At 37.5% G+C, this 25,684-nt stretch overlaps 1 protein-coding gene and 1 long non-coding RNA gene across 3 annotated transcripts in view; both read left to right on the top strand.

Annotated features, from left to right (window-relative positions):
- The window catches only part of PTEN (phosphatase and tensin homolog), a 91,837-nt gene that overhangs the window by 26,719 nt on the left and 39,434 nt on the right, over positions 1–25,684 (top strand). The window lies entirely within an intron of this gene.
- LOC128312652 (uncharacterized) lies at positions 16,457–25,679 on the top strand. Its single transcript, XR_008292203.1, has 3 exons — positions 16,457–16,629; positions 23,365–23,447; positions 25,644–25,679. It is a non-coding gene; the product is annotated as an uncharacterized LOC128312652 (long non-coding RNA).

Raw genomic sequence — 25,684 nt, 5'->3', positions numbered from 1 at the left:
CACAGTTGGAAGGATGCTTACCATCACAGATCCATGAGAGCAACACTGTGATACAGTTTAGTCAGTGACAGTACACATGTACAGAAAATGTGGGTGGTAGAGAAAAGAATGAGGGACGTAAATTTTGAATCAGGAGAGGAGGATCTGGAAAAGGAGTCGTGCAGTCACCAGACTTGTGTTCTCTGCGGTGGTGCAGGAGTGTTCTTCAGGCCTCCTTATGACCTAGGCAAGATATCCTCCAGGGTGACTATCTTATATTACTGCTTTGTCATTCTGTGTCCAACCAAGTACTGATTCAATCAAATCAGGTTAGTACTCAACTGGAAAAGGAGTATGAATAGTCTGGGTAGAGGACAAGTTTTCTGATCACTGTAAGGGTATCATCCTCGTGGTAAATTAACCTGGCATGTTAGTTTTGGTTGGTTCTCTTTGTTCTCTTCTGACTGAATTAGTTTCTTCTGACTTGTTAGTCACAAGGCTGATTTTTCATCTTTCAGGTTACTGATCAAATTCAGTTTTTGGATCTGTACACTTCATTTTCAGACCTTAGATTGTAATAATTTCACCAAGAAAATATTTTGCTGGGAAGCATTTTGATATGTCATCTTCTGACTTCATAGCCCTCGCCTGAATTAATGACACTGAATTAAGATTCCCAAATTTGGGGCTCCTGGGTTGCTCAGTCAGTTAAGCGTCTGACTTTGGCTCAGATTATGATCTCACTGTCCGTGAGTTCGAGCCCCGTGTCGGGCTCTGTGCTGACAGCTCAGAGCCTGTAGTCTGCTTCAGATTGTGTGTCTCCCTCTCTCTCTGCTCCTCTCATGCTCATGCTTGCTCGTGCACGCTCTCTCTCTCTCTCTCTCTAAAATAAAACGTTAAAAAGTTATTAAAAAAAAAAAAGGATTCCCAAATTTAATTTGTAATCTGTAACCAAGATTGAAGTTTATTCTGCCTGCTTTAATGTATCTAGCTTATTGTGTCCAGTTCTTGGCTTTTTCAAATGTTATTCCTTAAAAAGGTTTTATGTACATGGTTTTTTATTTAGCCAGTAGTTGCTTTAGCCAACTGATCCTGTCACCTTTATGGTAATGGCAGTGGTAATAGCACGTAAATGATGAGGAATTACCTGTGGAATATAATAGCTATGCTGTGCCTGGTTTGTCTTGCCCTCCCACATGTTGTGATTGGGGGATAAATGGCTAGTGAGGCTTTGCTGGCTTCCGTTGCTCACTCCACTCCCCTTCTGCGAGAGAGAGGATGAACAGTGACCAGGAAGATAGTTGTGGTTTTTCCTGTGAAATAAAATAAAAATAAGTAACTTCCAAGTAATTGGCCTGTTAGAATTAACTTCTCCAAGGGGGAATGGCTGTCTCTAGTACCTAAATGATTTTCTTGTTTGGTTCCCACGGTATTGGACACAGTAGTAATAATCAGTAGTGATTCCTTTTTGGCTCAAAGATGATAATGTCTCAGTGAAAAATGTGTCTTTATTCTTGTAAATTTTCTCTCAACAAATATTTCCAGTTGGATTTCCTTTGCCCTCTCATTCCATGTGTTTTCTATGATTTCTCCCCAAAGGAGAGACACTATGCCAGGTTCATACTTTGTTGGTGTTGAACATCTTTGCTTTGAGTAAAAGAAACTCACATTGCAAATGCCTTTACTTAAATTATGCAGTATTTAACTGTTGGGGATATGGTTTGTTAATGGCAACGTGAAATTTTATATTTGAGGTACTCAAGTGACAAATATTTAACTTCTTTTGAGGTTACCTCCTAGGATCAGGAATTGATGCAAAAAAGTAAAAAGTCGGGGAGAAGTGAACAAAACTGAAATTTTTAACTGTCTTAACTGCAAATGTTTTGTTTAATAAGCAATCAGAATTGACAGGGTAGGACAGCGACATCTCAAAAAGAAAGTTGAAGAGCTGAACTCTTCCCAGATTGTTTTTTCTTCTTTTCCTCTTATTAACCACCTTCTCTCCTCCTCCTTTATTGCCCCTAAGATCTTGCTCTAAACTGCTGGTAATTTGAAACAATGTTTTATTCAGATAATTGATTATTGTGTGGTAATCTCATCCCTGGGGCTAATATTGAAGTTACCCTAATTTATATGTTATCTGGTATAAATCTGAGCAGTCTTTAACAAAGTGATGAATTATGTGTTTAACAGACATAGCTTAAGAACTGTTCTTTACTTAATAAATCAGACAAATGTAGGTTTAATAGAGTCGTGAACTGGCTTTCTTACTGCAGAACCTTTAATATACTACTATGCCTTGTAACTCTCCCAAGAGTGAAATTTGAATATGCTGCTTTTCTTTTCCTGTTTTTTTTCTCTTCCCTTCCCTTCCTTCCCCCTTCTCTCTTTCTTTTCTTTTAATATGTTAAATAATGTCTTCTAAACAGTGTTCCTTGGAGCATAATTTGGGAAGTGTTGAAAATGAAAAAAGATGCATAGAACAATATTTCCCCTTAGTCTGAAATCAGTAGGAAGTAATTTGCTTCCCGTTTTATTGGAACGATGTTAGATGTGGGTGGGTTCCCATATTTATTGTAAGGAAATGCTTTGAGCTTAGTCTTCTGATATATAATGATTTTCTTTTTAAAGGAAAAAAAAAAGACTTTATTCATTGTGTTCTATACTCTCAGCCTTTTTATCCATATATATATGCGGCTGTATTACAGATTCAGGTGCAGCTTCCAGCTTTCCTCTTTTATACATTTTCTCCCTGAAGAAACATCACATATTCTTATAATTATATGTTGATTTCTCAATCAACCTTAATTATGTGTTGATATTCCATTGAAAAGGAAGTGTTTGTCATCCCAACATTATCATTATTGGTTATTCAGTTAAAAAATTAAAAAGAGATTATATAGAGGAAAGCTTCGAAATAATTTAGAATAACAATTCCATTCTCCCTTTTCAACAACTTTTGACTTCTTCCTTGTATTGCCTTTCTTTTCCCTGCTTCCTTTTTTTTTCTTTATTGAGGTGAAAATTACATAACATAAAATTAATCATTGTAAAGTGTACACTTCAGTGACATTTGGTACTTTCACGATGTTATGTAACCACCACCTCTTTGAAGTTCCAAAACATTTTTATCACCCCAAAAGAAAAAGCTCTACCCATTGGCTGCCTCCCACTTCTTTTGTTGGTCTTATTTTCTTAAAATGGCAGTCTTGACAGATTTGACAGTGTTTATAGTATCTGCACCAATTCAGTTTTTGATATTTTAATAATAGGTAACATGTATTTTACATTTATTTACGTACATATGTTGCTTTTGTACAGTTTACATGTGTCATATTTTATTTTATTTTATTTTATTTTACTTATTTATTTTGAAGGAGAGAGAGGGCAGGGGAGGTGCAGAGAGAGAGAGAGAGAATCCCAAGCAGGTTCTGTGTTGTCAGCACAGAGCCCCATGTGGGGCTTGATCTCACAAACCAAAATCAAGCTGAAATCAAGAGTCAGCGCTTAACCAACTGAGTCACCCAGGTGACATGTGTCATCTTATTAAAAAACTACAGTTTTTAATAAGTCCCCATTTCATATATGGTGTTAAAGAAGTTAGCTTCCCCAAGTACCAGAGCTGGTTAAGTAGTGAGGCTAAGCGTTGAGTCCAGTCTGTCAGATTCCAAAGCTGATAGCCATATGATCCTGTATGTCAGAGAACAAAATGTTTTATCCTATACATGTGTACACCAGAGGTTATATACCATGTATAGGTAAACACCAGAAAATTTATTTAGGATTTGAGTTTCCAGATTGAAAAAAGCTATATCGTGCCAAGCCCAATGAATGAAAACAGGTCTATACCAGGCAATTATTATGAAATTTATTTTTTTTTAAATGTTTATTTATTTATTTTGAGAGAGCATGTGCCTGGGGGGAGGGGCAGAGAGAAGGAGAGACAGAGAATCTCAAGCAGGCTCTTTCCCATAAGCACAGAGCGTGACACAGGGCTCCCTCTCAACGACGCTGGGGATCATGACCCGAGCCAAAATCAAGTGTCGGACACTCAACTGGCTGAGCCATGTAGGCACCCCTGAAATTTCTTTAATGATGCCAGAAATAATGAGAATGTCTCAAAAGCTTTCAGGGTCATGTAGGAGGGATTAGGAATATCCATGACGTCCAGCTTCTCAGCATGGAAGAATTAATGATGGAAGATGGAGGTACAGTGTGTCACGTTTGCGTTCAGCATAGAGTTCTGTATCCAGCCAAGCCACCAGCCAAAGTGCAAGAGGAAGAAAGAAAGCCATTCGAGAACAACAGCAAAAACTTGTATCCATGCAACATTTCTTAGAAAATTATTAGACAGTGTGTTCTAACAAAACAAGAGAATAAGCCATGAAAGAAGAGAAAGGGGCTTTGGTAAATTGAGGCTCCAACTCCGAAGCAGCAGAGGAAAGCCCAGGGATGACACCTGTGCCACCGGCTGAAGAGCAGCTAGTTCTGGGTGAGCAGTATGACAGAGGGCATCAAAGAAGAAAATAAGAAGTAGAACTGATAAATGGATACTGAAGTGTTTTGGGAAAACGTGATAGATTCTTAGAAATATAGTGAATTGGGTTAGGAAGCAAATGTTAACATCTGCCGATTGGCTTCTTAACCGCAAATTGTCATATTGCCATTGAAGGTAGGGATTCAGAGAAGTGAAATGTGGAGGTGTTTCTGGTTTTGTAAGCTTCATCTACCATGGCAGAAGATAGGCAGGTAATTGATAAGCCTGTAAGAAGCAGTGGTATGTATATTATAGAGAAATGCCGAATTAAATACCAGGAAAAAGGATATGATAGTTGAGGATGGTTACTTTTGGAGAAGACCCAGGAACAGATGAATGAATAGAGCTGGAGATGAATTTTTTTTTTTATTGTGGTAAAATTTTATATACACATATATATATATATCTATAAAATACGTACAATGCAATTTACCATTTTGACCATTTCTAAGTATACTAGTGGCATTAAGAACATTCACATCGGGCAACCATCACCAGTATCCATCTCAGACTTTTTTTTATCACCACACTGAAACCTTGTACCCATTAAATAGGAACTTCCCAGTGCCCCTACTCTCAGCCTGGCAACCAGTGTTCTACTTTCTGTCTTTGGTATTTATTCTGGGTACCTTATGTTAAGTGGAGTCAGGCAGTATTTATCTTTTTGTGACTGACTTAGTGTGACATAGCATGTGACTTCACTTAGCATAACGTCTTCAAGGTTCATTCCTGTTCTGGCCTGTGTCAGGATTCTCTTCCATTATATGTATATACCACATTCTGTTTATCTGTTCATCCACTGATGGACATTTGGGTTGCTTCTGCCTTTTGACTATTGTAAATAATGCTGGTGTGAACATAGGTGTACCAGTATCTGTTCAAGTCCCTGCTTTCAGTTCGTTTGGTTGTACACCCAGAAATGGAATGGCTGGGCCAAATGGTAATTCTGTGTTTAATTTTTTGAGAAACTGCCGTATTGTTTTCTACAGTGGCTGTATCATTTTTCATTCCTACCAGCAAGTGTAGGTGTTCCAATTTCTCTACATCCTCAACATTTACTATTTTCTGGGCTTTAAAAAAAAATTTTTTTTTTTTTAAGAGCCATCTTAATGGGTGTGAAGTAGTATCTCATTGTGGATTTTTTTTCTTCCCTATCTTTATCTTTTGTTTATTTTTTAATTTTTTTTTAATGTTTAGTTATTTTTAAGAGAGGGAGAGACAGAGTGTGAGTGGAGGAGGGGCAAAGAAAGGGAGACACAGAATCCGAAGCAGGTTCCAGGCTCCGAGCTGTCAGCACAGAGCCCGACGCGGGGCGCTAACCTACCAAAGTGAGATCATGACCTGAGCTGAAGTCAGACACTCAACCGACTGAGCCACCCAGGTGCCCGCCCCCCCCCCCCCCCCGGTCGTTATTTTAAACCGCTGTAACTTGGAGAAATCACACATCTCAGCTACAGAAGCAGAGACCTGAGAAACTTCCCTTCCCCTTGGTAACTGACCTCTCCTGCAAACCCCTTCTTTCAAAGTCAGAGGGAGGGGATGAAACATAAAAGAACCCTTATTTTAGCTAGAATCTTACCAAGATTTTCCCATTCTTCTTAGTTTTGGGGTATGACAGCTGGTAATTTCTTCATTTGCTAGGAACCAGAGCTCTGGGAAATCTTGTTAACCAGGAGGCCTGGTGTTTTAAAAAATGAAGAAATGCTAAAAGGATCTTAGAAACAGAGGTACTTAAAATGTGCACATTGAATGCATCAATACTTTCAGCATGCATGCATACAATGGCTATATAATTATCTTGAGACAACTTCCAAAGTCTAAATTTGAGGCTTATGATCTCCCTTCTTGGAAGGCCTATTTAAGCATCTAGTAGATTGAGTATTACATTTTTACCACCTAATGGGAGGCCTTCCATCTCCTCCTCCCTCTGTTCCTCTTTTTTTTTTTTTTTTAATTTTTTTTTTCAACATATATTTATTTTTGGGACAGAGAGAGACAGAGCATGAACGGGGGAGGGGCAGAGAGAGAGGGAGACACAGAATCGGAAACAGGCTCCAGGCTCTGAGCCGTCAGCCCAGAGCCCGACGCGGGGCTCGAACTCACGGACCGCAAGATCGTGACCTGGCTGAAGTCGGACGCTTAACTGACTGCGCCACCCAGGCGCCCCAACCTCTGTTCCTCTTTTAAATTTGAGTCTAGGGGCGTCTCAGTGACTCAGTCGGTTGAGTGTCCGACCTCACCTCAGGTCACGATCTCACAGTTGACGAGTTCTAAGCCCCGCATCAGGCTCTGTGCTGATGGCTCAGAGCCTGGAGCCTGCTTCCGATTCTGTGTCCCCCTCTCTCTCTGCCTCTTCCCCTCTCATGCTCTGTCTCTCTCTGTCTCAAAAATAAAGATAAACATTAAAAAAATATTTCTTTTTCAATTTGAGCCTAGACAAGTATGGCACAGGTTCCAGAAAATGTCCAGTGGTTTTTGATCTTTGGGGCATGCAATTTTGTGTATATTTGCTAAGTGATATATTTTTTTAAAGGAGGCATATAGTTAACATACGTGTTATATTAGTTTCAGGTGTACAACATAGAGACTGGACAATTCTGTGCCTTATGTGATGTTCACCACAAGTGGAACTACTGTCTGTCACCACACGGCACTGTTACACTGCCATTGACTCTGTTCCCCACGCTGTACCTTTTCACCCCTGGCTCATTCCATAACTGGAAGCCCATATCTCCCACTTGCCTTCACCTGTTTTGTCCGTACCCCTACCCGCTTCCCTCTAGCAACTATCAGTTTGTTCTCTGTATTTACAGGTCTGTTTCTGCTTTTTGTTTGTGCATTCATTTGTTTTGTTTTCCAGATTCTATATATATGAGTGAAATCATATGGTGTTTGTCTTTCTCTGACTGACGTCTGTAACTTAACATAATACTGTCTAGGTCCATCCATGTTGTCACAAATGGCAAGATCTACTTTTTTTAATGGCTGAGTAATATTCCATTATGTTTGTGTGTATGATGTCTTTATTCATTTCTCAGTGGACACTTGGATATTATAAATAATGCTGCAGTAAACATAGGGGTGCATGTGTCATTTTGAATTAATGTTTTAGTTTTCTTGGGCTAGGTATCCAGGAGTGGAATTACTGGATCATATGGTATTTCTATTTTTAACTTTTTAAAGATGTTTATTTTGAGAGAGAGACAGAGAGAGCACGTACGTGTGCACAGGGGAGGGGCAGAGAGAGGGAGAGAGAGAATCCGAAGCAGGCTCCATGCTCAGTGCGGAGCCCAGTGTGGGGCTTGGTCAGATGCTTAACCGACTGAGCCACCTAGGTGTCCCCTCTTTTGAATTTTTTGAAGAACCTCCATACTGTTTTCCACAGTGGCTGCACTGTGGAATTCATATTCCACATACTCCTATTCCTACCAACAATGCATACGGGTTCCTTTTTCTCCACATCCTTGCTAGCCCTTGTTTCTTTTGGATTCTAGACATGTTGATGGTTGTAAGGTGATATCTTAGTGTGGTTTTGATTTGCATTGAACATCTTTTCATGTGCTTATTGACTGAATATCTTCTTTGGAGAAATGTCTAAGTTTTTTGCCTATTTGTAAATTGAATGCTTTATTTTTTTGTTGTTGAGTTCTAGTAGTTCTTTATGTATCCTGGGTATTAATCAGGTGATTTGCAAATATTTTCTCCCATTCTATGGGTTGCTTTTTTGCTTTGTTGATAGTGTCCTTTGATGCATAAAATGTTCAAAAGTTTGATACAGTCCAATTTAGCTATCTTTTTGTTGACTGTGTCTTTGGTGACACATCCAAGAAATCATTGCTAAACTGGTATCCTAAAGCTTTTCTCTCATGTTTCCTTTTTAAGAGTTTAGAGTGTTAGGCCTTTTTTTAGGTCATTAATCCATTTTCAGTAATTTTTGTGTATGGTGTAAAATAAGGGTCCAACTTAATGTTTTTACATGAGGATATCCACTTTTCCCAGCACCATTTGTTGAAAAGACTGTCCTTTTTCTACTGAATGGTCTTGGCACACTTGTCAAAAAATTATTTGACCCTATATACAAGAATTTATTTCTGGTCTCTGTTCTAGTTCACTGACATGTGTCTGTTTCGTGTCAGTACCACACTTTGTAGCTTTGTAGTAAATTTGAAATCAGGAATTGTGAGTCCTACAATTTTGTTCTTCTATTTCAGGATTGTTTTGGCCTTGGAGGGTTCTTTGAGACTCTATATGAATTTGGGGATGGAATTTTCTACTTCTGCTCCCCCCCCCCCCAAAAAAAAAAGTTTTTGGGATTTTGATAGGAATCACATTAATCTGTAGATTGTGTTGAAATCTTAACAATATCAAGTCCTGATCTACGAATGTGGGATGTCTGTCCATTTATTTAGGTCTTTAATTTTTTTCAACAGTGTTTTGTAGTTTTCTCTGTGTATCACCTTGATTAAGTTCATTTATAGATACTCTTTTTCAATGCTATTGTAAATGGAATTTTCCATTTTGGACTGTTCATTGTTAGTGTACAGAAATGCAACAGATATTTGAATTTGAATTTTGTATGCTGTTACTTTACTTAATTTGTTAATTCTAACAATTTTGTGGAATCTTTAAGGTTTCCTACATATAAGAACATGTCATCTACAAACAGGTAACTTCATTTCTTCCTTTCCAGTACGGATGCCTTTTTGGATAGAAGTAGCAAAAGCAGACTTCCTGTCTGTCTTGTTTCTGACCTTAGAGGAAAATTTTTGTCTTTTACCATCGCATATCATACTAGTTGGGTGTGGATTTTTTTTAATAGATTTTATTTTTTAGAGCCACTTTTCATTGATAGCTACATTCAGCAGAAGGTAGAGAAGATTCCCATATCCCGCCTGCCCTCACACATGTATAGTCTCCTTCACCAGTTTTTTTAAGTATATTTACTTTGAGAGAGAAAGAGAGACAGCCTGAGTGAAGGAGGGGCAGAGAGAGAGGGAGCACACGTGGAGCCTACTTGGGAATTCTCTCCCTCCCTCTCTGCCCCTCCCTTTCTCCCTCCCTCCCTCCCTCCCTCCCTCTCTCTCTCTCTCTCTCTCTCTCTCTCTCTCTCTCTCTCTAAACATTAAAAAATTTTTTGTCCAGGGGCACCTGAGTGGCTCAGTTGGTTGAGCGTTTGACTTCAGCTCAGGTCATGATCTCACGGTTTGTGGGTTCGAGCCCCACATCGGGCTCTGTGCTGACAGCTCAGAGCCTGGAGTCTGCTTTGGATTCTGTGTCCCCCTCTCTTTATACCCCTTCCCACTTGCGCTCTGTCTGTGTCTCTCTCTCAAAAATAAATAAACATTAAAAAAAATTTTTTTTTTGTCCAAAACCACAAGATGCATACCAAGAGTGAACCCTAATGTAAATCATGGACTTTCTGTATGATAATGATGTGTCAGTATAGATAACCTAATTATAACAAATACAGTAAAACCTTGGGTTGTGAGTAACTTGTTCTGCGAGTGTTTCACAAGATGAGCAAACATTTCTAATAAAGTTTAACTTGATAAACGAGCGATGTCATGCAATACGAATAGTATGCGAAGCCAAATGTCACATGATCGCAACTGAGCCAATGGTTCTTCTCTCTCTCTCTCTCTCTCTCTCTCTCTCTCTCTCTCTATCTCTATCTCTTTCTCTCTGGGATTGTAGGTGATGATTTCCCGTGCTCAGATGCTCAGTCTCAAGCCGTGGTGTTTGGCAGAAATCAGTGATTTTTCAGAACGTTGGAAGGTGCCCACAACTGGCACTGGTGTATTTTTGTCACTTCAAAGCACCTGTGGACAGTCCTTTGCTTTTCCCCACAAGAGTGAGCTTAGGAATGCTTTGCTTCATTCTAGGTCAGGCTGCCTGCAGATAGAGACCCTTTCCTCTGCTGCCTTATGCCAGTTACATGAAATACAGTCTATGACAAGAGTTTATTAATTCTGCACTGTGGTCAGCATCCACGTGAGCGTATACAATGGCCCCGTGCAGAAAAAGATTCCTTTGAGTCGATAGATAGCAGTGATTCCGTTGGTGATAGTGAAAGTTGTCCTACACAATAACCCTCCTCTCTCCTGTCTCCCTCAAACCAGCCATGAAGGTTATCAAAGGGAAGTACAGGTTAATTTATTTTTCCTTATGCTTTGTATTTTCTTTATTATTTTGTATTATATTACAATATTGTAATCATTTTTATATGAATGTTTTTGGGTTGTGGAACAATCATCTGAGTTTCCTTTATTTCTTATGGGGGAATTTGCTTTGATATACAAGTACTTTGGATTAGAAGTGTGTTTTTGGAATGAGTTACGCTCACAAACCAAGGTTTTACCATATACCACTCTGGTAGAGGGCATTAATAATGAAGGAGAGCCCAACATGGGGCTCAGTCCCATGAACCGTAAGATCATTACCTGAGATCATTACCTGAGATGAAATCAAGAGTCAGACTCTCAACCGACTGGGCTGCCCAAGCGCCCCTGGGTTTGGACACATTTTAATGACATGTGTCCATCATTATAGTAATATACAGAGTACTTTCATTGCTCTAAAAGTAGTCTGTATTCTGCCAATTCATCCCTCTCCATCCTCCCTGCCCCCTGGCCTCTGACAAATGCTGATATTTTTACTGTCTTCATACTTTTGACTTTTCTAGAATGTCATATAGGTGAAATCATCCAGTATGTGCATATAGAAACTCTACTACTATGCAATATGGCAGTATATGAAAAACCCACAACATGCAAAATGGTTTGGCCACTTTGGAAGATGGTAGTTTCTTACAAAACTAAACATACTCCATAAAATCAAGCAAATGCATCCCTATGAGTAGTTACTCAAAAGAGTTGAAAACTTGCATTCACACAAACATGGGTGTCATGTCTTAAATGCCTGACTCCCAAAAGAGGAAAAAGGGGGATAAAAGGAGGAAAAAAAAAAAAAAGCCTCTGGATCTTTAAATCTCTTGGAAGCCTTTTCCATCAGTGGGGATTTCAGCCGGGGTGGCCTGCTTCTGTGTCTGCATGTCTGTTATCATAAGCAGAAGTCAATGATAAGAACACAGATCTCTGATATTTGGAGGACAAGGTCCCAGGAGCTGGTTGCAGGCTGTGCTAGGAGTACGGACATGGCTGCCTCCTGGGAGGTGAGGGGCACTGGGGGTGAATAGCTGCTGCCATACTGAGTTGAAACGGGCTGAAATTAACTATGATTTACGGTCTAAGCCTTCATCTGGACGATGCAAGCTTTTGACTAGACTCCAGGGTTCCAAAATAGTTACATCAGTCCGATTATGCCAGTAGAGTATTTGTCTAGGTGGGGAGATGGGTTTCCTGGGGTTCCTATTCTGCCATCTTCCCTCAACTAGTTTTTTATTACATGTTTTTGTCTGTCTTTTGAAATACATGTTTATATATTATCTTGACAAAAATAGTTTTAAAATGCACTTTGGCAGCTTACTTAGGACTGTTTCATAGGAATTCTTTGAGGAAAGAAAAGACTTCTAAAAAAGACAAAGACTGTTTATTCTCACAGCTGTCTTTAGTGAATTCAGATTTTTACATATTGAAATTATTTGAAGTAAGGTATAGTTGTCTTAGAAAGATTTATATTCTAGATTTTCCACGTCTTGAGGACATTACCTCTTTGCTCTTGTCTAAGTTTTTAACCTACTTTCCAAGTATCTCCAGTTAAATTTTCCCATTTCCCTTTGGAAAGTGCTGTTTTCTTGCTTTTTTTCCGCTTTTCCATTGTATCAAATTTATAAGGCAGTGAGCCAATTGTGGGCATGAAATCCTTGGGAGGAGAGAGAAGGAAGTGGGAGGGGCAGCCATGGTGAATGTTTTCCTAAGTAATATTCAAGTTCTTTGAGAGAACTTACCCTCCCCCCTTTTTAAAAATGCTGTGATATTTTCTTTTAAATAGATTGTTTATTCTCCTGCCAGTCTCCCTGTTGCTCAAATGCTAGATAAGAAATTGTAAAGTTCACGTATTAAAGGGAGCACAAAAAGTATTTTACCAACCCTCAATCAAAAAAAAAAAAAAAAAAAAGGAAAATGCTGTAGATGAACAGGGTCAGGGTTCTTGGTTGCACAGGATGGAAAATAGCTCTAAATAACTTAATCAGAAAATAATTACTTGCAAAATGTTAGATAGCTCATAGCTCACGGCTCAGAGCCCTGAGCTGGGAAGATTGGCAGAAGCCAAGGGAAATAAGGCATGTCACCAGGTTATGATAAGGGCAGTCTCTGCTTAGGACGCTGACTGCTATTGGACACTTGCTGTCCCAGTGCTGTCCCAGTGTCCCACACTGCTGCCTGGACTGGATATTGGTGACAGTGCTCATTACCTTTCCACTCTGCTGGAGATCTCTCTCCATGACCTGACTCCTCCGCACCCTGCTTTTACCCCTGGGAGTCAGTGTCCAGAGCAGGAGGACCTAACTGGTCTCGGCCTTGCTCCCATGAGGAGAAAGATGGGGAAGGGGGGAGTATTTGCTTCTCACCTTTTGAAATTGTCTTCAAACTGAAATGGGTTTGGGTGCAGAGCAGCCTCAAGAAGACTAATATCTCCCACTGATTTCTCCTACTTTACACCTCCTGTCTTCAGACTCTGTTTGCAACTAGAACTTGCAGTCATTCTTTAAAGAATTGTTTTCATCTCAGACCTGCTTTTTACAAAAAAACAGATGGGAACATACTGCATACTCTTCTGCATTTTGCTTTTTTTCATTGAACGTACTTAGGAATTTTCCATACTGGCACGGAGGTGAAACATCTTTTTATTGGTTGTCCTTTATTCCATTTTATGATCATTCCATCATAAATAGTCCCCTCTGATGGACATTTAGGTTATTTCTGGTTTATCATGATTGAAAACCGTACTCTAGGAAACATTTTCACACATGTATCTTGGTGTCCTTTTCCAAGTATTTAAGGTAAATTCCTAGCAGTGGAGTTGCTGCGACCAGTGGGTCCATGGATTAAACTTTCACCCTCAAAAACAGTATCATTTTATATTCCCACCCAAATGCATGAGAGTGTTTCCTCCCTCCCACAGCCTTGGCAGACTTTAAACTTATCAACTTTTTGCAGTTTGTTGTAATTTGATTTTTGATTGCATTTCTTTAATTGTGATATAAAGCCACTTTGTGTTTATTGGTCATGCGTAATGTTTTCCTTTGATCTGTACATGAGTGCCGACTCCATCTTCAACTTTTTTTAAAAAATTTTTTCCTAAATGATTTTGATGGACTCTTCAGAAAACAAGGAAGTTAGTTCTCTTTGTTCAGTTTTATGATGCCCTGCCTCTGCTTGTCTTCAATTTGATAACTGCAAGATTCAGATGAAGTTATTATAGAGCTTGATGGATTACTCTATTTTGAATTATTGATTGCTGACTGCTTTACTAATATGTACGATCATGAAATATCGAAGATTTTTTTGTTGATAGTTGTTTGTTAAAGAATATTCTTTAAGAAATCACCTTGGTTAAACAGCAAATTGACAATGCTTTTAATCCAGAAGAATGTCATGTATCCACCACTGTTTGAGTTACTGAATCAGCTACATTCTCTTGGACAGAGATGGTAGAAATAAAAGGGAACTTAGTGGTTTTTAAACCTTTTTTTTTTTTTTTTTTTTTTTAAGGAGTTCTGCTTTTTCTCTGGTTCTAGTGTCATATAGCTGTCTAACCTGTGGCATGCTGCCTTACTTAATATTCTTTTGGATCCAAACATTTTCCTCACTCCAAGCCTTTTCTTTTGTCGTTACCATTTTTATGTTCTTTTATATGTGCTATTTGTGTTCATCTATGATTATTCTCTTTTTTTTTTCCCTGCTTGTTAAGCCTTTTAAATCTGAATGTTATGGGTAAATTTCACTGCAGCTTTATTGATTGGTTTTCTGAGATAATTTCTGTTATTTTCTCATTTGTCTTTTTTAACCTAGTATCATTTGTAATTGTTTATACAGAATTTTAGTTTTTAAAGTCTCTCTGTAGTCTTTCCTCTTAGATTTTGAGTTATGAATTCATAGCCTGTTATTTAAATGAAGCTTTTGAAATCCGTTTTACTGATCTGTATCATATCTAACTATGCCAGTATTTCCTTCCTTGTCTGACGTGAACTCTAAAATTATATGAACACTTTCTCCCTGTTTCCTGGCATTTCCACTCAAACTTGTTCCTCATTCTTGGTTGAAAATGTGTCCAGAGTTGTAGTTTTCTTCTTTATTAATCAAGCATGTCAGGAATTTGTTAGAAAACTACATATGGTTGAATACTTTTTCTGTAAGTATTTTGACAGTTGTAAAGTACTGTATCTTTCCTGTTTCAGTTTTATGCACTATTCCAAGAATGTACCCATTTCTACCTTACTAAGGCACGTGTATTGTGTTCCACTGGATTTTTTCATAGATACATGTATTTTAGACTTGTGCTATCCAGTATAGTAGCCATGAGCCACATGTAGCTATTCATGTTAAAAAAAATTTTTTTTTAATGTTTGTTTATTTTTGAGAGAGAGCGGGGGAGGGGTAGAGAGACGGGAGACAGAGGATCTGAAGCAGGCTTTGTGCTAAGAGCAGAGCTTGACTCATGAACTGTGAGATCATGATCTGAGCTGAAGTCAGACGCTTAACTGACTGAGCCACCCAGACGCCCTATTTGTTTAAATTTAAATTAATTAAAATAAACATTGATTTTCATTTGCACTAGTCGCCTTTCACGTGCTCAATAGCTACATGTGGTTAGTGGCTACCATGTTGGACGACATAGATACAGAACATTTTCATCATTGTGGAAAGTTCTATTGTACAGTGCCATTCTAGACAGTGCCGTTTTGCTTTTCATTCTAAAAAGGTCTCGTTCCTGGAGATGATACAGTTATTCCTTCTATGGCTATCTCTGGTATTAAGCAAAATAAATTTGAGATATTTTGAGGTGGGTTGCATTTTACATATTCATAGTTATAATCAGATTACTTTTAAAAATCAACTTTATTGAAGTATAATTTATGTGCAATGAAATGTAGTCACTTTTAAGTTTATAGTTCAGTGAGTTTTGACATGTATACACATCCACGTAAACAGCACCATAGCCAAGATTTAGAACATGCCCTTCTGCCATCAGGTCCCCAAACCTGGTTCTAGGCAGTTTCTAAATCTTAATTGTAGTTAAGTTTTGCCTGTATTGATATTTTATATAAATGCAGTTACATAGTATGTACTTTTTTTGTATCTGGCTTTTTTCTCTAAGCATAATTATCTCAGTTGCTGCTTGCATCAGTAATTTGTTTCTTTTTATTGCTGAGTAGTATTCCATTGTATGGATAGGACAGGATTACTTACCCATTCACCTTCGATGGACATTTGGGTTGTTTTAAATTTGGGTCTACTATGAACAAAGCTGCTATGAGCATCCATGTCTAAGACTTTTGTGGACATTTATTTTCATTTCTTTTGATAAAATATCCATGAGTAGAATTGCTGGGTCATATAATATAGGTTAATAAGTTAGTAAAAGAAAAAAAATAGTTGTGAGGTTAATGTAGCAGAATAGAAATCGTAGGAAAACTGACACATACATTGTTAGAGAAAGATGCCAAGATAATTCAATGGGGAGTGGATACTCCTATTAACCAACACTTTGGAACAACTGAATGTCGGTATAAAAAATAAAATGAACCTTGACTATTTGTCATATACACAAAAATCTCATACTACATACAAATGGATTGTAGATAGAAACATAAAAGTAAAATTTAAAGCTATAAAATAGGTAAAAACAGAGAAAAAAATCTTTGTGACCTTTGGTTTAGTCAAAGATTTCTTAGTGCACAGGAAGTTAAGCATGAAAAAAAAATTCACAAATTCGACTTTATCAACATTAAAAATTTCTGTTCTTTGAAAGGCACCATTAACAAAAAAGAATGAGTCTGGGAGAAATACTCGCAGTGCATATACCCGACAAAGGACTTGAATTCAATACAATATAAAGATGCTTTTACAAATTTGTAAGAGGACAACTCCATAAAGAAAAGGGCATAAGATTTGAACATAAACTTTACACAGAAGATATGTAAATGATAAGTAAGTATATTAAAATATATTCAAAATCAGTCATTAGGGAAATGAGAATTAAAAGATAGTGAGGTGTGGTTTCATATTTACTGGGATGGCTAAAACTTAAAGGGCTAATTGGTTGGCAAGGATATAGATCAACTGAAACTCTCAACCATGTTGGTAAAAGTGCAGAGTGATAACAACTTCTTTGAAGAAATGTGTGGCAGGTTTTTTTTTCTTTTTTTTTTTTTTAAGTTTAAATTTTAGTTAATATACAGTGCAATATTGATTTCAGGAGTAGAATTCAGTGATTCATCACTTACATACAACACGCGGTGCTCATCACAAGTATCCTCCTTAGTACCCATCACTCATCTAGTCCATCTCCCACCTCCCTACCTCCATCAACCCTCAGTTTGTTCTCTGTAGTTAAGAGTCTGTTATAGTTTGCCTTTCTTCTCCACCCCGCCCCCCATATGTTCATCTGTTTTGTTTTTTAAACTCCACATAGGAGTGAAATCATGATACTTGCCTTTCTCTGGTTGACTTATTTTGCTTAGCGTAATTCATTCTTGCTCCATCCGCGTTGTTGCAAATGGCAAAATTTCATTCTTTTGGTAGTTGAGTAATAGTCTTCTCTCCCTATCTGTCTCTCTGACATATTTTTTTTTTTCCATTCATCAGTTGATGGACATTTGGGCTCTCTCCGTAGTTGGGCTATTTCATTCTGCTATAAACATTGGGGTGCATGCTTCCCTTCAAATCTGTATTTTTGTATCCTTTGGGTAAATACCTAATAGTGCAATTGCTGGATTGTAAGGTAGTTCTATTTTTAGTTTTTCCAGGAATTGCCACACTGTTCTCCAGAGTGGCTGCACCAGTTTGCATTCCCAGCAAGCAGTGCAAAAGGGTTCCCCTTTCTCCACAGCCTCACCAACACCTGTTGATTCTTGTGTTGTTAATTTTAGCCATTCTGACAGGTGTGAGGTGGTATCTCATTGTGGTTTTGATTTGTATTTCCCTGATGATGAGTGATGTTGAACATTTTTTCATGTGTCAATTGACCATCTGGATGACTTCTTTGGAGAAGTGTCTATTCATGTCTTTTGCCCATTTCTTCACTGGATTATTCGTTTTTTGGGGTGTTAAGTTTGGTAAGTTCGTTATAGATTTTGGATACTAACTATATATATTATTTTTAATGGCCTTCTGAATTTTCTCAATGGGTTATAGTTCACTTCCCCTACTGTTTCTTTTCCCTCTAGTTTTATTTTCTTTAGTACTGGGGATTACTGTCTTTGAGCATAGACCTTGACGTAAAGCTCTTAGTTTTGCTTCTCTGTTTAACTTGAGGTAATTAATATAGGAAAAGGCAGTACTGTCCAGGCAAGTGTTAAGAGTGGATTTTCAACAAGATACTTGTATTGGATGTATAACTGATTTTAGGTTTGACAACATGAAGGTAAGTAGGAGAAAATAGTTAAGGACTAGAATGTTTGGAGCGCGCCTGTGTTAATGGGATTAAGGCAGAGATGACTTATATGTTGAAAAGGAAAAACAACAACTCAGTTTTTGTTTTCGTAGTAGCAGTGGCAGCTGTAGATGAGTAGAGTTCTAAGAGCAAGTTTTAATTTAACATAAATACAGCAGAAGTAAATATGATGCCAAATAGCTACAGAAAAATACAGCAGATAAGTAATTATTTTGCTGTTTTTAGATATGCACTTTTCTGTTTTTTAAATCTGTTTTTGGATTAGTAGGGACTGTCCAATGTTCTTAGGCTCTTTTCTAAATGGGATACCTTAAAAGAGGGTTTGCTTCTGGGTTTCTCTCCAAGTGCTAGGAGCATTTGGTATGATTGTGGTTGTCTGTACTACAGTGTATCTGTAGTAGAGCTTGTCACATAGGAGGTACTCAATAAATATTTCTAAGATGAATTTTTATCAGTTTCCCAAGCATTTGAAAATGAAATAATGCTCTAATAATATAAAATTTGGTATCAATATGTATTGGCACCAAGCAGAGATATACCAATTCATCTTTAAGAAATAGATTAACTCTCAGGTTTTACAATAAGACTTGAATTTAATTCTCTAGAATATAGTCTACATAAAGCCCATCAGTCTACATAAAGCCCAACAGTTAGCTGTTGAAACATGGAAAAAACATGGCTAAGGGAAAGGAAACTTCAGCCAATGAACTTCAGATATTTTGGGCAAGACCATTCCTGTTGTGGAGATGGAAACATCAGAATGTCTTTGTTAGAAATTGATTTAACTAGCTTCTTTTGTTTGATTCCATGTTTATTCAGCAGCAGTATAATTTCACTTTTCAGTGGGTCTGCTTATGGCAAGATCTTGAACTGGCCATAAAGATGTGAATAATTTTGTTCCTGTGGCAGTTGGATTTTTCAAGGAAATTAATATATTGCCATTATGGTCATTATGATACTTATATATCAGCCATATGATATGAGTTTGAATTTGTCCCTGAAAAAAACAAAAGCACCACTCAATATACTGACAGGATCAGGGCTTACCCAGAAAGGTAGAAGATCAGACCCTGGACCATCACACTAATAGTACTTCACCAAAGTAATAACAGAATTTTTGAGGCCTATAAAGAAAGCTTATCTTGCAACCCAGATTCTTTTCCCCCCTCTATTGGAATGAGTTTAGTGGCATGGTCAAGTGTTTGGAGCAGCTAGATAGAATTTGGCATTTGATTTATGTGATCTTCTTTGCAGTTGAACATTTTGTATTCATTTGCCTGTAGAGTGCTCTCCAGTTGGTAGAGCAAGTATATGTAAATGTGTGTGTACTATATTTCATAAAGAAATATTGTAAGGTCAAATTTGAAGTTATTTTATGATCACTGACTTTCTTAATTGGAGTATTTAGCCCATTTATATGTAGTATAATTATGGAAATGTTTTGTTTACATCTGTCATTTTTCTATTTGTGTTGAGTTGTCCAGTATTCATTTATTCATTCATTTATTCCTTCATTCCTTCTCTCATTTGCCTTTTCCTGTCCTTTCTGAAGTTAATAGAATAACTTTAGGTATGTAATTTTAATTCTGTTGACTTTAGCTGTACTAAATTTATATACTCATACATATTTTAGAGATTGCACACCAAGAATTACAAAACACATTCTTAGCTTACTATAGTCCTCTTAGAATTAGTATTGTCAGCATTAAAATGTAAGAACCTTACAAAAGTAAAATTCCTTATCCTTCCATTTCTTTTATGTGGTTATTGTCATATATTTTATATCTATGTATGTAATAAACCCCAGAATACAGTGTTACTTGATTGCTTTAAGCAGTTGTCTTTCAAAGCAAGGGAAGAAAAAGATGTTCTTTTATAAATATAAATATCTTTTATATGTACTCCCATTAGTTCCCTTCAGCCTGAGGGCAACAGATTTTCACTCATCTTTTGTTGATCATTTTTGAGGCGCATTTTGCCAGATATAGAATTTGGAGCTGAGGTTTTTTGTTGTTGTTGTTGTTTTCCCCTTTCAGCACTTTAAAGATGTCATTTCATGAGCTTTGATAAGAAGTCAACCATTATTGATAGTCCTCTGTTTTTGTTTCTTTCCCTTTATCGTTGGTTTTCACTGGTTTTGACTAATATGCATAGTGGTTCTTTTTCTATTTCTCCTACTAGAGGGTTAGTGAGCTTCTGTAATCTGTAACTTGATGTTTTATACCATTGTTGGGGAATTTCCAGCTGGGATGTCTGTAAAAAATGTTTTTCTGCTCCATTCTCTTTTACCTGTCCTGAGACTCCAGTAACATATGTGATAAATTACTTTGTATTGTTCCACAGGTCACTGAACTGTTCATTTTTTCAATTTCTTTTTTTCGTTCTTCAGATTAGATAATTACTACTAATCTGTTGTCAGGTTCATTATCTTTGTATTCCAGTTAGCATTTATACATAACAAACCACCTCTAAACATAAATACCACATAGAACATTTATTTATCTTCTACTCATGCATTCAGGGAGTCAGGAATTCAGATGAGGCATGGTGGAGATGGCTTGTTTCTGCCTCACAGTATCTGGAGCTTTAGCCGTGAAGACTTGGTGACTAGAAATGAGTTGACACATTGGGGGCCCGAATTATCTGCAGGTGTTTTCACTGGCATGTCTGGTAAATGCTGGCTGTTATCGGGTCTTCAGCTGAGCTGTTGGCCAACACCCTTCTACTTGACCTTTCCCAGTGGTCTCTCCGTGTAGGTTAGTTTGTGCTTCATCGTAGTATGTTTGTTAGCTTGGTGTCCAAAGTGAGGATCCAGAGTCCAAGGTGAACGTACGTGCCATGTTTATGATCTGGTCTTAGAAATCGCTCACTGTCACTTTTGCTACACTCTCTGAGTTCCAGCAATCACAAAGCTGTGCCCAAGTTCTAGGGAGGAACCGCAGACTTTACCAGTTGATGGGAGAAGTATTAAAGGTACGTTAATGAACAGTGTGTGGGATGGTGCTACAGTCACTCTTGGAAATGCAGTCTGCCACGTCTTTCTTCTGCAGTCTCTAGTCTTCTGTTAAGAGCACAGAGTAGATTGTTCTTTCCAGATACTGTACTTTTGAGGCCTAGAATTTCTGTCTTTTATAGTTTCTGTATCTTTGCTGAGACTTTTCATCCTTTTACTTACTGTAATAACCTTCCTTTACATTCATGTGTGTATTTACAATAGCTGCTTTGTAGTCCATCTCTGCTAATTCCAACGTCTGGTTCATCTTGGAGTTGGTTTCTATTGACTGCTTTTTTCTCTTGGTCGTGGGTCATGTTTTTCTGCTTTGCATGTCTAATAAATTTTAATTGTATGCTGAATGTTGCGAATGATATGTTGTAGGGAGTCTGGATTGTTACTTTCTTTATGGGTGTTGAGTTTCACTTTGGCAGGCATTTAAATTAACGATTAATCTGGTATTGTCCGCCTTGGTTTTCTTTGGTTAAGGCAGGCCTATTTCAGTTTTGTCTTTCATCTTAGGGCATGGTCCTCACTTCGAAGGTGTGGCCTTTCTGGGGTCTCAGCTGAATACCTGAGGTGCTTACATGAAGTCTCTCCATTCTGGCTGGGCCAGAACTCCTTCTTCTGGTTCCGTGCTGTCTCCGGTGTCCTCTCTAGTATGCTTTTAGACCCTGCGCACCTGCAGCCAACCTTTGGCCAAGGACCAGAGGTGCATTTCTGTATGGACTTCTGAGGCTCTCCCATTCATCCCCTTTTCTGTGCTATTCTGTTCCACAAACTTTAGCTGCCTTAGCACCCCTGAGCTTAATCAGATCTCTGCCTTTTACCTCCGTGAGATCTTTGTTACATTTGTTGTTTCTGCTTCATCAGAAGAGAGCCTCCCAGCTGAAAGCACGGTGGTTGTGGGAGTGCTCTCCTGTTTTTCTGGAAGCCTCAGAAGCCTGTGCTGCCTTCTGTTTTGTGCCTCAAATAGTCACCTCATCCATTTTGCCCAGTTTCACATTTGCATATAGCAAGAGGATGATTTGTGTACCAGATATTCTGTAATGGTCAAAAACGTCTACATGCTACTGTAAGAAAATTTTTATTAGATGACCCCTTTATATTGAATGCCAATATGAAAAGAAGATTCTTAGAACAAAATTATTTAAAGCCTGTAATTTGGTTACAATAACCTTGCTATTATAAAATAATTTATAATGTTCAAATTTTGCTTTTTATTGCATTTTACCCATAAATTTGTATTGACTTTCTCTAGAAATGGCAGATACAGTGAAAATGTTTATATTATTCTCTCTTCCCAACTACTGGTTAAACATTGCTAATCAGTAATGATATTCTTTTCCAGTTTTCAACCTGGATGTTTTTTTATAGTCTTAATATTGCACCCCAACAGGCTGCCACCAGTTTGATGCCTGTTTGCCAGTTCTAGCGTATTTCCATTTTACTAACCCAATCAGTATTATTTTGTGGGATATTTAATTTTATGAGAGGTTACCCCAGTGGATAATTTTCTAGAACTAAGGTGATTTCAAAAAAAAAAAGAAAAAAACAAACAAAAAAAAAAACATGCTCAAAGGAATCATTCAGGCTATTTAGTAAGTCCTCAGCACTTACTGTATAGAATGTAGAAAAATACAAGATTGGGAAGCAGAAATTCTCAGCCCTTGTGCCTCTAATAATACTTGAGATTTAAAAGAGAATCAAAAACTGGGTTTGAATATACCTTATAGACACCTAGCCAAAGTAACCCGAGAAGTGTCTTGATGAAATTAAAGATTGGGCTTTCCATGGCTATGCCTCTAGGAGGGATTTAAAAAGCATTTACTAGCATTTTAACAAATTGTTTGTGTTTGGTTACTCGTTGTTTCTCACTGGGATCTGATTTGTGGTTTTGTGATTGTGTACGCCAATAATTTCTTTTAAATATCCTCAAGACAGGCTCAGTATGAATGAAACCTCATGAGTCTTCATAAACAGGAATTGCATGAATCTCATTAAAACTATTTCTCAAGGAGGACTGTTATCACATTAAAAAAAAAAAAGCCTAACTTCTATTTTTTTCTAATTCAAAAATAGTATGTGAAAATATTAATTTTATGTAAACTAAGATATATTGTTCAAAAGCAGTTGGATTTCTAAGCTCATCAGACCCATTTTTTGTAAGTAAAATAGTTTGATACAACTTTGTCCGTTCTGTACTTTTTGGGAAAATACAGTAGGACAGGCAACTTTTCTTTTCTTTTGAAAGTAGTGTACGCTTCTGTTTTAACAGCATAGTTGCAGAAGTGTTGGAAGCGAATAGTGAAAACCTACGTCTGTCCCCAAGAACTTTGGCTAACCATTATGACCATTTTGGTAGGTGCCCTTTCCTTCCTTTAGGCACCACTTGAATGTGCCTGCGGGGCCGCCACGTGGGAACCCTTCTCCCTGGATTTGGGCAATAGGATGTGCATGTCCTTGTTAACATAGTGTTGCTTTATGTACTTGGATTCAAAAGTTAAAATGACCAGACCCAGGATGAACTAAAAATAAATTGTTAATCCTCCGGAACACCTTTTTCTCTGCTCACATTTACATTACAGGCTTTCTGTGAGAAAACTGTAATTTGCAGATCATTTCCTGCTTATTCATTTTCTCTCAGAAGAAACCCTTGGAGGAAAAGATAAGGCAGATAGTGATGAATTGTTGTTTTCTGAATTTTATAATCACTGTCCTTCAACTAATTTGTTTCTGTCTTGGTTATCCCAGTTGTCCATAGCATTTATCTAAATTTCTAAATTTTCAACCAAATTAAAATACAAACTGAGAAAAAGTTAAAAGCTTCTGGAAGAAAGCATAGAGAATATCTTTGTGAACTCTAGGGGTAGGGAACGATTTCTCAGAGAGAGGACACAAAGTTCTAAACAAAAGAACAAAAAAAAACTTTGATATATTGGATTTTATCAGAATTTAAAATCATTGATTGTCAAAACACGTTATTAAGGGAATGAAAAGGCAAGTCATAGACAAGGAGCAAATATTTATGTCAGTACACGTGTCTGATGAAAGACTTTTTACCCAGTATATATAAAAGCCAGTAATAAATAAAAAAGCCAGTTAATACAACTGGGGTGGGGGAGAAGAATGAGCCCATGATTTGAAGAGACATTTTAAAGAAGAAGGTATAAAAAAGGCTAATAAACGAATGAAAACATGCTTAAAGTCACTAGTCATGAGGAGAAGGAAATTTAAAACCGCAGTAAGATACCATTTTATGTACATTAGAAAGATCGTGATTAAAACAGCACCAGATGTTGATGAGACTTTGGAGCAACTGGAACTCTTTTAAAATGCAGATGGGATTGTAAAATGGTATAACTGTTTTGGAAAACCGTTTAGTAGTTTATAAGTTAAACATAGACCTGTCTACCCTGTCTACCTTATGACCCAGCAGCTCTACTTCTAATTATTATTTATTTATGCGAGGAACGAAAAGCATGTGTCCCCAAAATTCTTGCACAAGAATGTTTATGTACTTACTCATAATAACCCCAAACTGTAAACGTCCTAAATATCCATCAAAGGAGAATGAATAAATAAATGGTGGTGTAGTCACACGATGGAATCATGCTGAGAATGAAAGGAATGAACTGTCGATATAGGTAACATAAATCAATCTGTAAAACATTAGATTAGATGAAAGAAGCCAGTTGCAAAAGACTATGTATCATGTGATTACATTTATATGATGTTCAAGAACAAGGACAAATTAATCGGTGGTACTAGTAGCTGCCTGGGAGCTTGCTGGGGTTTGACTGTAAATGGGCATGAGGGAATTTTCTGGGGTGGTGGAAGCATTCTATATCTTGATTGAGATGGTTGTTACAAAACTCGTAGAATTGTACACCTAAGATCTGTTTGTTTCACTGTGTGTAAATGTTGCCTCAGTTTAAAGAAAAAGTACAAACTGAGAAAGGTACAGGCATGGAGAAGATAAAGATGGAACAAGAGACAAGAGACATAACACTTTTTTCTGTAGTGTATTCAAGTTCAGTAGAAGTCGTCATAGAATCGGTGCTTCCTTGATTAGTTGAAGAAGTAGGTTAAAGTGATGTATCATAAAAAGTGACACACACCTTAAATATTTAAAGAAAAGAACATGTGCAATATTAGAATCAAATATTGTTCTACAGGTTTATTAACAACCACCACCAGAACCAAAAAGTAGTTACTTTTGTTTCCTTCTGCTTGTGGACCCCTTCTTAGAGTGATTTTAAGTTAGGATTACGAATATGCCTGCTATGTTGGTCATTTGTTTTTGGTTTGCAGTAGAAAATAAAGATTAGAGATAAATTAGAGAACAGCCATAGAGAAAATCAGTGATCATCTTTTTCTTCTCCTTCATTAGTAGAACACTTGCTTGTTTGCTGTGTACATGTTTTCCCAGAGTGCCCGTAGTAATTCCAGCTCCCCCTTTGGCTAGATATGATAATGTGACAACTTACGATCTGTTGTTTTAAGTTGAGTGATGATTTCTTAAAGGAGGGACCTGTTCTTCTTTCTCTTCTCCAGTCTGTTACTGCTACAAATATGGCACACCATCTTGGACCTTG

The sequence above is a fragment of the Acinonyx jubatus genome, chromosome D2 (genome assembly GCF_027475565.1).
Source record: "Acinonyx jubatus isolate Ajub_Pintada_27869175 chromosome D2, VMU_Ajub_asm_v1.0, whole genome shotgun sequence".
Lineage (NCBI taxonomy): Eukaryota > Metazoa > Chordata > Mammalia > Carnivora > Felidae > Acinonyx > Acinonyx jubatus.
Note: the sequence above shows the minus strand (reverse complement) of the source record. Positions and strands in the feature narration are given on the sequence as shown.